The sequence below is a fragment of the Alosa sapidissima genome, chromosome 22 (assembly GCF_018492685.1).
Source record: "Alosa sapidissima isolate fAloSap1 chromosome 22, fAloSap1.pri, whole genome shotgun sequence".
Taxonomy (NCBI): Eukaryota; Metazoa; Chordata; class Actinopteri; order Clupeiformes; family Clupeidae; genus Alosa; species Alosa sapidissima.
Window position 1 is genome coordinate 3679112 of NC_055978.1, and position 10000 is coordinate 3689111.

Here is a 10000-nt window from a genome sequence, read left to right on the forward strand (position 1 = left end):
GAGATTTTTAATATAAAATTAGACATTAACATCTGGAGCATCCCTGCCGTTTGTCAGATGGCGTGATGGCACACCGAAATGCGCCGGTTGGCACTGAGCGATGGGCGAGCTTCATCATCGTGGGCTTTCCAGTTCCCGACATTCCCTGCTCGGAAAAATTTCAGCTCGCAAGGTGTCGTCTCGACAATGCAGCAATTAAATTTCGTGCCAAGCAGGGGCTGGAACACCGGGTGAGACGACGTGAGGAGAGAGAGAGAGACAATGTGGAGACGCCGCTGTCACAACATGGCGACGGCACAGAGACAAACCCGTGGACGGCCGGACGGCTGTGTCACAACACAACAGATGCCGCAGAGGTAGGAGAGAGGCGACACAGAAACAGCACGCGCACAGACCTCTCCCACTGAGAGACCATAGAGATGGGACAGAGGACAATAAGGGGACACCAATGCCTCTAATGGACAGATCCGGCAGAGTGACCGCACTGAGACAACACCAGTTAGTACTGGAGACAAGTGCAGCCATGGCAGAAACACAGCCCAACTGCAGCGCCTTTACTATTACAGTAGAAATGTGCCAAATACAATAACCATAACCATACTGTCCACCATGGGAACTGGTGGACAATAGAAAAACATTGTTGTCCATGTGAACTGGTGGACAATAGAAAAACATTGTTGTCCATGTGAACTGGTGGACAATATAAAAACATTGCTGTCCATGTGAACTGGTGGACAATATAAAAACATTGCTGTCCATGTGAACTGGTGGACAATAGAAAAACATTGCTGTCCATATAAACTGGTGGACAATTAGCAAAACATTGCTGTCCATGTGAACTGGTGGACAATAGAAACACATTGCTGTCTAAACCAGAAGATGCCGTATAGAGAGACCGCAGAGACACCTATGTTATGGCAGCCAGTAAAAGGCAACGTCCTGCTAGCATGGCGAAACGTCTGTCAACAGCCGACACAGTCAGACAGAATGGTGGAGAGATGCTCCTGGGAGGGATGACATGAACAGGGCCGACCTGTGTCAAAACAGGCAGACCTCTGGCCCCAGACACACGGCACGCTAACCACACAGAGAGGGTGCAGTTTTAGAGGCAGAAAGATCTTAAAGGGAACATAAACACCTCTCTGTTAACATGGCGAGGTAAGGCAAGAAACGACACGATAAGCAGGCGGAAGACGGAGAGAGAGAGAGAGAGAGAGAGAGAGAGAGATAGAAGAGAGAGAGAGATGGAAGAGAGTGCAGAAAGAGATGGAACAGGACATCTAAGACAACTGGAATCTATAAAGGGATGATATACTGTAGACTCTATAGAGGGATAATATAGACTCTATAGAGGGATGATGGACATGAGTCCCTCATGGAGCAAGAGAGAAAGACACAGACAGACACCAGTCCAACCCCAGGACATGATATTACAGGGACACAATTACAAAACAGGCTCCAAGAGAGAAACCACGAAACAGGGCACAAGGCCAACAGACATGGATCAGTGAATAAGCCTGCTGCACAGTACACACACACACACACACACACACACAGGCTAGTAGTTTTGCCTGCAATAGTACTTCCTCGCCAGTGTCACAGGGGGCCGATAAAGAGAGATGAAAAAATGTGAAGAAATGAAATGAGAGTGAGATCCAGGGGTGCATTCAGCAGAGAAAGAGACACAGAGAGATAGAGAGAGAGAGAGATGGAGATGGAGAGACAGAGAGAGATGGAGACAGAGATGGAGAGACAGAGAGATGGAGAGAGAGAGAGATGGAGAGACAGAGAGATGGAGAGAGAGAGAGAGATGGGGGGGGGGGGGGGTGTGTGGCATGCCAGCAGAGCCCAGGAGTTTTACTGGCACCGTTAAAAAGGCAAAGCTCTGATGTCCCTAATAATACCTGGCCTGCAGATGGAATGTGATGGGTGCACAAGACAAAGCAGTCATTACATTAATCATCTCTTTCTCCCCCCCCCTCTGTCCCTCCCTCTTTTTCTCTCTCTCCCTCTGTCCCTCTTTCTCTCTCCCTCCCTCTCTCACTTCCTCAATGTGTCTTTTGTGCTCTCTTTCACTGCCTCTCCTCTCTGTTCAGTTTAATGTGGGCTTTATTGGCATGCCAGTCATACAAGCACTTTAACCAAAGCAAATTTCTACTCGGATACAAGGTGGTAGACAACCTCTACCTCCCCTCCCTCCTTCTCTATCTCCCTCTCTGCCCCCCACCCCCTCTCTCTCTTTCCATCCCTCTCTCTCCCCCTCTCTATCTCCTTCTCTGCCCCCCTTCTCTCTCTCTTTCCCTCTCTGTCTCTCTCCCTCTCTGTGTGGAGTGTAGAATGAGCTGGTGAGTGTGTGAGTCTGGTGGAGATGGTGCGTGCCACAGCTGTGTTCTCCTGATTGCTTTGAGTTCCATCGAGCGAGATGACAGTAGAAAGTTCCACAGGTTTGGCCCGCTTCAGGGTTTTGTTTTTCAGCCCAGCTGATAGAGACCGCAGACAAAGAGAGAGAAAGAGGACAAATGCATTGCGCTATCCTCCACTTTCCCTCTCTATCCCTCTCTCTGTCTTTACAAAAAGAAGTGCACTTCGAACGTGTGAGCTAGTGCATTCTTAATTCACACTATTTCAGCGTCTCTCTCTCTATCTATCTATCTCTCTCTCTATCTCTGTCTCTCTTCTTTTCTCATATAGATCCAGCAAATGGCATAAGAGCTTCAAAGGGCTTGAGTATTACTGTGCGAATAGCCATTTCACAATGGAAGCATTCTCTTAGAAACACAAAGCAAAAAAAAGTCTTTTTAAAGGCAATCAATCACGCAAACAAACGAGACAGCGGACGAGAAAGCCGAACACCACGCTTTTGTGACAAGAGGGAGACAGAGAGAGAAAGAGAAAAGAGAGAGAGAGAGAGAGAGAGAGAGAAAGAAAGACAGAGTGAGAGAAAGAGAGCAAGTAGAGAGACAGCTTTTTTCCCCCGGAGCTCAAAGGATTAATCTGGACATGCGACTGACTGGATGTTGCCTGTTGTTATTAGCTACCATCTTTTCAGGCCCCGCTTTTGTCTTTGATTTCAAAGGCGGCTTTCAAGCAACAAATAGTTTGGATTTCACTAAAAGAATTGCGTCGACAAAGCTGCCGTGTCTCTCGTTTCTCCCCCTTCAAAAGAAAAGTAATTAAATAAAACACATGTATGTTCACACGTTGCGGACATGGACGATCAAATACACAAACCCACGGTGAGCACCAACACACACACAGCTCTTACACGCAAGTGAACTTGAACAAACACATGACATGTAATCAGTGCAAGCCCTGACCCATCTTGGTCATGATCACATGTGTGTCTGTCCCAGTGTTCATGTGCTTGTGTTGATGTACATGTAGAAGTGAATGACCAGTGCACTGATGTGTGTGTGTGTGTACCTGACACAGTGTTAGTATTGTGAGCCATTGTGTGGGTTGGTTTGTTCAGCACTGTGTGTATGAGAGGGAGATAGCTGTATATGTCCGAGACTGACCCGTTTTGCTTGATTATATGTGTGAACATGAGTGTACATGAGTGGGCTGTGTGTGTGTGTGTGTGTGTGTGTGTGTGTGTGTGTGTGTGTGTGTGTGTGTCAATATATGTAGGTTTATATGTGTGCACATGAGTATATGAGTGGGCTCTGTGTTTGTATTTGTGTGTGTGTGTGTGTGTGTGTTAGTATGTGTGTGTGTCTCAGAGACACAGGCTCTAGAGGTTTAGTGCAGTGGACCCCCACAGAAGCTTCCGGATTTCACTGCCATTGTTCTGGGGTTTTCCGGTGGGTGGTCTCTGGCCTTTGATGGGGAAAATCCTCCTGCTGCCCAAATCCACCGCTTGTTGAAGCGGATTACTGAACTCGCTCTGTGTGTGTGTGTGTGTGTGTGTGTGTGTGTGTGTGTGTGAGTGTCTGTGTGTCACTGTGTGGGGTAATAAGCAATAGGACTGAGCAGAGTCCCATCAAACTCATGATGATAATAACAGACAAATGTTTGTGTGTGTGTGTGTGTGTGTGTGTGTGTGTGTGTGTGTGTGTGTGTGTGTGTGTGTGTGTGTGTGTGTGTGTGTGTGTGTGTGTGTGTGTGTTTGTTTGTTTGTGTGTGTGTGTGTGTGTGTATGTGTGTGTGTGTGTGTGTTCCATTTATGTGTGCATGTGTGTACTGTACATGCATATGTATTTCTGGGTAGACATGTGCCTGTGGGTGCACATTTGTATGTGTGTGTGTGTGTGTGTGTACTCATGTGTTATTACCTGTGTTCTAGTCAGACCCATTAAACATGCATACGGCCTCACTAGATCACCGATTTTATGGTATGATATAATGGGTGTGTATGTGTGTATGTATGAATAATTCATGTTGCTTCCCTGTGTTCCCGTGTAAATGACATTAAACTTGCATCTGACAGCAGTCACACAAACACACAGGCACTCGGCAGCAGAATCCTAAATAAATCATAGTCGTGGCCCCGATGGTCCATTTAAACAGAGATACGTTGAAAATAAAACCAGTGCTAAAAAAGGGGAGCTTTTCTTCCTCCCTCCCATCATTCCTCTCTTTCTTTTGTCTTTCTCTCTTTCTTTCTTTCTCTCGTTCTTTGTGTCTCAGAGTTTCACCCTTGTTAATCCATGCCTTCTCAACTAAGAGACAAAAACAGAACTTGCTCTCCAACACATACCACCTACACATGGAGACAAACAGTCACATGTGTGCGCGCACACACACACACACACACACACACACACACACACACACACACACACATACACACTGCCACCTGTGTAGGTGGTCCCTGAGTCTCCTCCTGGATTTGGGTTAATCATAAATACCAGCCATCGGCATGGCAACACACTCTCTGTATTTGTCGACATCTGATTTTATTTCATTCAGTCCACCATCCCTGATGTGTTCTTACCCACTAGATACACTGCAATACACTGCCACACACACACACACACACACACACACACACACACACACACACACACACTTCACACACTTGCTCTGCACCCAGCAGAGACTGCAACAACAAAGATCACCAATTTAGCACCTGGGCCCATAGGAACTCATTCAGTATTCATTAGCATCCGCACACACACACACACACACACACACACACACACACACACACACACACACACACACACACACACACACACACACACAAATGCGTGCACGGTGTCTCATTCTGTTTATAGACTCCTAACGCACACATACATTGTTGTTTATTCATGAGTGCTGCGAGGCCTGGCCAGTGCAGGGCCGGATTAACCGCCGTTAACCTGACGTTGTCAGGCTGGACAGACAGCTGCTAACGGTGCACGGGCGGTGAAGCTGGCGAAGGGGGAAGCAGGACCGAAGCAGGCATACACACACACACACACACACACACACACACACACACACACACACACACACACACACACAGAGAGACACACACACACAGGCTTCATGCAGTACGAACACAGAGTTGCATAACTGGGTGGTCAGACATACATAGACAATGTCAGTAAACATGCACACACACACACACACACACACACACACACACACACACACACACACACACACACACACACACACAAACATACACACACACACACAGAGACACACACACACACAGGCTTCATGCAGTACGAACACAGAGTTGCATAACTGGGTGGTCAGACATACATAGACAATGTCAGTAAACATGCACACACACACACACACACACACACACACACACACACACACACACACACACACACACACACACACACACACACACACACACACACACATATGAGCGCGTGCGTATCAAAAGGACTGTCCATACTCCATTTCACAGACAGGCAGAGATGGAACATTTATAAATGGCATGGAAGATTCAGACTCTGACAAGAGTTTGACCCAGAAAAATAGAGGCTAGAGACAAAAGCAGATCATGAGAGGCAGAGGGCCAGAGGAGCTGGGGACCAGGAGGCCGACTGCCACCCTCCCCTAGCCGTGCTCTGTTGCATATGCACAGTGACACAAAACATGCCCAGAATGGCAGACAAGAACGAAACTTGTCAGGGCACACACACACACACACACAGATGCACACAAATGCACTATCAAAAACACACAACACACAGACACACACATACACACACACTAGAATATAAAATGTATTAAAACAATATTTTTAATACTGTGTTTACTAACTCACAGTACCTCAAAAGGGCTACAGTAAACACAACATATACAATAAATAATGTTTTCCTATATGTTACATTCATTACTATTTTATCATGTTCAGTCTATATTTACAGAGGTAATTTTAAGATATAACAGGAAACATTATGAATAAAACTGCATCCTTGTGTTCTCTGAGGAAACGAATGATGCATGCAGATGTCTAGTTCTGTATCTCACACTGATATAGATTTACAAAATGGTATTCATAAGTGTAGTAGTTTTGTATTATATACATTAATATATATGTTTTATATATATATAGGGAATTGATTGTTTGAACACTTCTAACATGGACACAGACACACCCACCCACCCCCATACACACACAAACACAGTTTCGCTCTCTGTCTCTCTCTCTCTCTCACACTCACACACACACACACACACACACACATACACACACACACAAACAGAGGGGAAATAACTCAGTCTTCAAAGTGCTTGTCACTTGAATATATTTTGTTGTTGTTTTTCAACGTTCAAAAGCATAAAGAGTGTCAGGCCTCCTCGTTACAAGCACACACCCACACACCCACAGGCAAATGCTCACAGCCGTTAACCGTCCTAAAAAAATAGTGTCATTCCTCTTCGTTATCCCCGAGCAAATCCGTCAACTGAAAACACAGAATATAGCAGCCAAAAGAAAAAGAAAAAAGAGTGAAAGAGAAGAGAGAACGAAGAGGGACAGAAAAAAATTGTCGAGCGAGTCGAAGAGAGAGACGAGAATGTATGAAAGTTTAATGATCCTTTCTCACTCCAATCCAAAGGTGTAGAGAAGGAGAAAGAGGGAAGGCATGAGGGAGAGAGATAAGAAGAGAGGAACACAAAGAGACAGTGAGAGAGAGAGAGAGAGGGAGAGGGGGGTGTGGGGGTATAAGAGTGAGAAACACAGAAAAAGATGGAGAACTAGCTTGTTTTTTGTGTGGTGATTGAACTGCTGGCTGAGGTGGGGTGCCAGTTTATAATGGAGAAAACCACAAACAGCCGTGTCACCACAGACTGAGATAACAGCTGAGGGACAAGAAAAAAAGATGCAAAGGAAGGGAAGAGAAAAGAAAAGGAAGTCAAAAAAAGAGAGTGAGAGTGAAAGAGAGCGTGCCTCTCTTGGTGCCCACCTCGACTATGGCATGGGAGGCAGGGGGTCATGCATTATTCAGACGGAGCAGTGGACGCAATGAGAGCCCTCCAAACAAAGTGGACCAGAGCTGCTGAACTCCCTGACCCATGAGAGGCAGATGGGGGGAGAGAGAGAGAGAGAGAGATTAGGAAATCAACAGAACAAAAAAAGAGTGAGGAGATGAGGAGAGGGAGGGAGAAAGAGAGAAAGAAAGGAAGGAAAGAAAGGAGAGAAAAAGAAACCACTGAACTTCACCAGTGAAACAGTACTCCTGACCCCAACTCTTACAGTGCCCTCCCCTCCCCTCTCCTCTCCTACCCTCCCCTCTTTCCCTCCCCTCCTCTCCTCCCCTCTCCTCCTCTCCTCCCCTCTCCTCTCTCCTCCCCTCCCCTCTCCTCTCCTCTCCTCTCCTCCCCTCTCCTCCGCTCTCGTCCCCTGCTGCTCAGGGAGATCCATATTTAACGAGGATGCACAGAACATCTAGTGCCCGCTTCATTCTCCAGTCCACACACACTCAACGAAGATGGATACAATGGGCAGACACACACACACACACACACACACACACACAAACTCTCCTTCTCCCTCACACATACACAAAATTCCTTCTCTCTCTCTCTCTCTCTCTCTCACACACACACACACACACACACACACACACAATAAAATTGTAAAGGTAGTCTCCTGACTCATTAAGAGTCCTACAGCTCCAACCCAGCCCAGTCTGACAGCTGCCAGGTCCTAGAATATACTGAGTGCTCATGGGCAGTATGTCTGCCAGGGCCTGCAGTGAGTTATATTAGCAGACCTGGCTATATGACATAGCTTAAGAACCATCTGCCTTTCACAGGAGGAAAAAAACCCTACTTAGCCCTGCTTTTTAAAGCACCGACTAAAAGCTCCATTCACACACACTTGTACCTGTTGACTTGTCAAGCACGTCTATGATAGACCAACACTGCCTGACTCTCAGGATATTTGTATGGGCTCTGCGTATGCATCCGTATGTGCTTAACTATATACTGTGTTGTGAAGCACCAGGTGAGTGGCGTTCAACAGCCCTCCATTTTCAGTGCTTGACTGGGGCACCTGGAATGTCGGAGCAGTTAGCCTCGGGCACAACGAGTACCTGGATGGATCCGTCTAAATGGAACATGCTTATCTCCGAGCACAGTCGGAGTCAGACTGAGCTTGTGTTGGTATTCCTCACTAAATGAGATGCTTGTTATCACTGTTTAGGTAACACCTGCCAAAGTTCACAAACACATTAAAAGCAACAGAAATTGCATTCTGCTTAAGTGATTACCCTGAAGCAAACTACCAAACCAAACCATTTTGGATATTTTTCAGGCCGGCACTTAACACTTAAAACCTCCCCATTCTGGGAAGTTCCTATTCTATTGCAACTGATATAGCTGAGCGTATACAGGCTTATTACTATGTAATTGATATGTAATAAACATGTCAATACTGGAACAACATGTCATAGTGACTTGGATTGAAACAGAAGGACTTCATTGTGTATTTGGTTATGCGAATAATTGCAAATTGGTGTTTCACTTTCATTTAAACGGTCCCTGATACAGACCCGTTCCATGATAACAAACATAGACTTTTTTTCTTCTATTTTCTATAGTTATATTTTCTATAGTTCTATAGATACTTCTATAGTTATTTTTTGTTCCATTCTACTTTAAAAGGAGAAATCCGGGGGCATGAACGTGGGGGCTCACATACATGCCCCCAGTGTAGCTGCCTGGCTACTTTAGCTGTTGGAACTAGCAACTGGAGCTAGGTAAAACCAGTTGTTTTCCTTGAGAAACGGAGATCTATGTGAAAAATCACCAGATTGCTCCTTTAAGGTTATTTTTATTTTATTTATTTATCTATTTGGTAATTGTATATATAAAACATATATTTACGGTAAGATTTCCATTATCTGTTTCCTTCTGACACAAACAAAGCATCCTATACTCCTTGGCTCCACGGCGCTATCTCTGTATCCGAGGAAAGCGAGGCAGGATGTTCTCTGTGCCAGAAGCGGAACACCTGATTGAACCCCAATGGTCTCCAGAGGCCGTGGAGTCACCAGGGTTGGATGAGGATCGGCGCCTGCCCAGCCTGAGAAGCCTCTTCCTGGGCACAGGTCCCTGCCATCCTCCTCCTGCCCCCCCTCCTCTACCTGCCTCTTTCACCGCCCCAGTGGTACTAACTAAAGCCTGGGCACCTGCCAGCCACCTGCCTGCTACCCACATCAGAGAGGCGAATGAGAGGGGGGGAGGAGAGGAGAGGAGGAGGAGGAGGAGAGAGGAGGACAGAGAGAAGAGATTGAGTGAAGAAGGAGCTGGCATGCTGTGCGGGAGAGGGAAGGTGAGGGTGGGGAAGCGAGGAGGAGGAGGAGAGGAGGACAGAGAGAGAGAGAGGGAGAGGGAGAGGGAGAGGGAGAGAGCTGGCATGGTGTGTTGGGAGGACGGAGTGGTGTGGAGCCGTCTCTGAGTGAAGGGTGTGGGGGAGAGGAAACAAGGGGAGAGACATAAATAACATGTTTGCTGATGGTGTGTGTGTGTGTGTGTGTGTGTGTGTGTTGCACATGCACCAATGTATCACTGTCTCTATGTGTCAGAAGATGTACAAAAGTAC

General features: G+C 46.4%; 1 protein-coding gene across 1 annotated transcript in view; it reads right to left on the minus strand.

Annotated features, from left to right (window-relative positions):
• Nucleotides 1-10000, minus strand: part of mpped1 (metallophosphoesterase domain containing 1) — a 50069-nt gene that overhangs the window by 35388 nt on the left and 4681 nt on the right. The gene's annotated exons all lie outside the window — the stretch shown is intronic.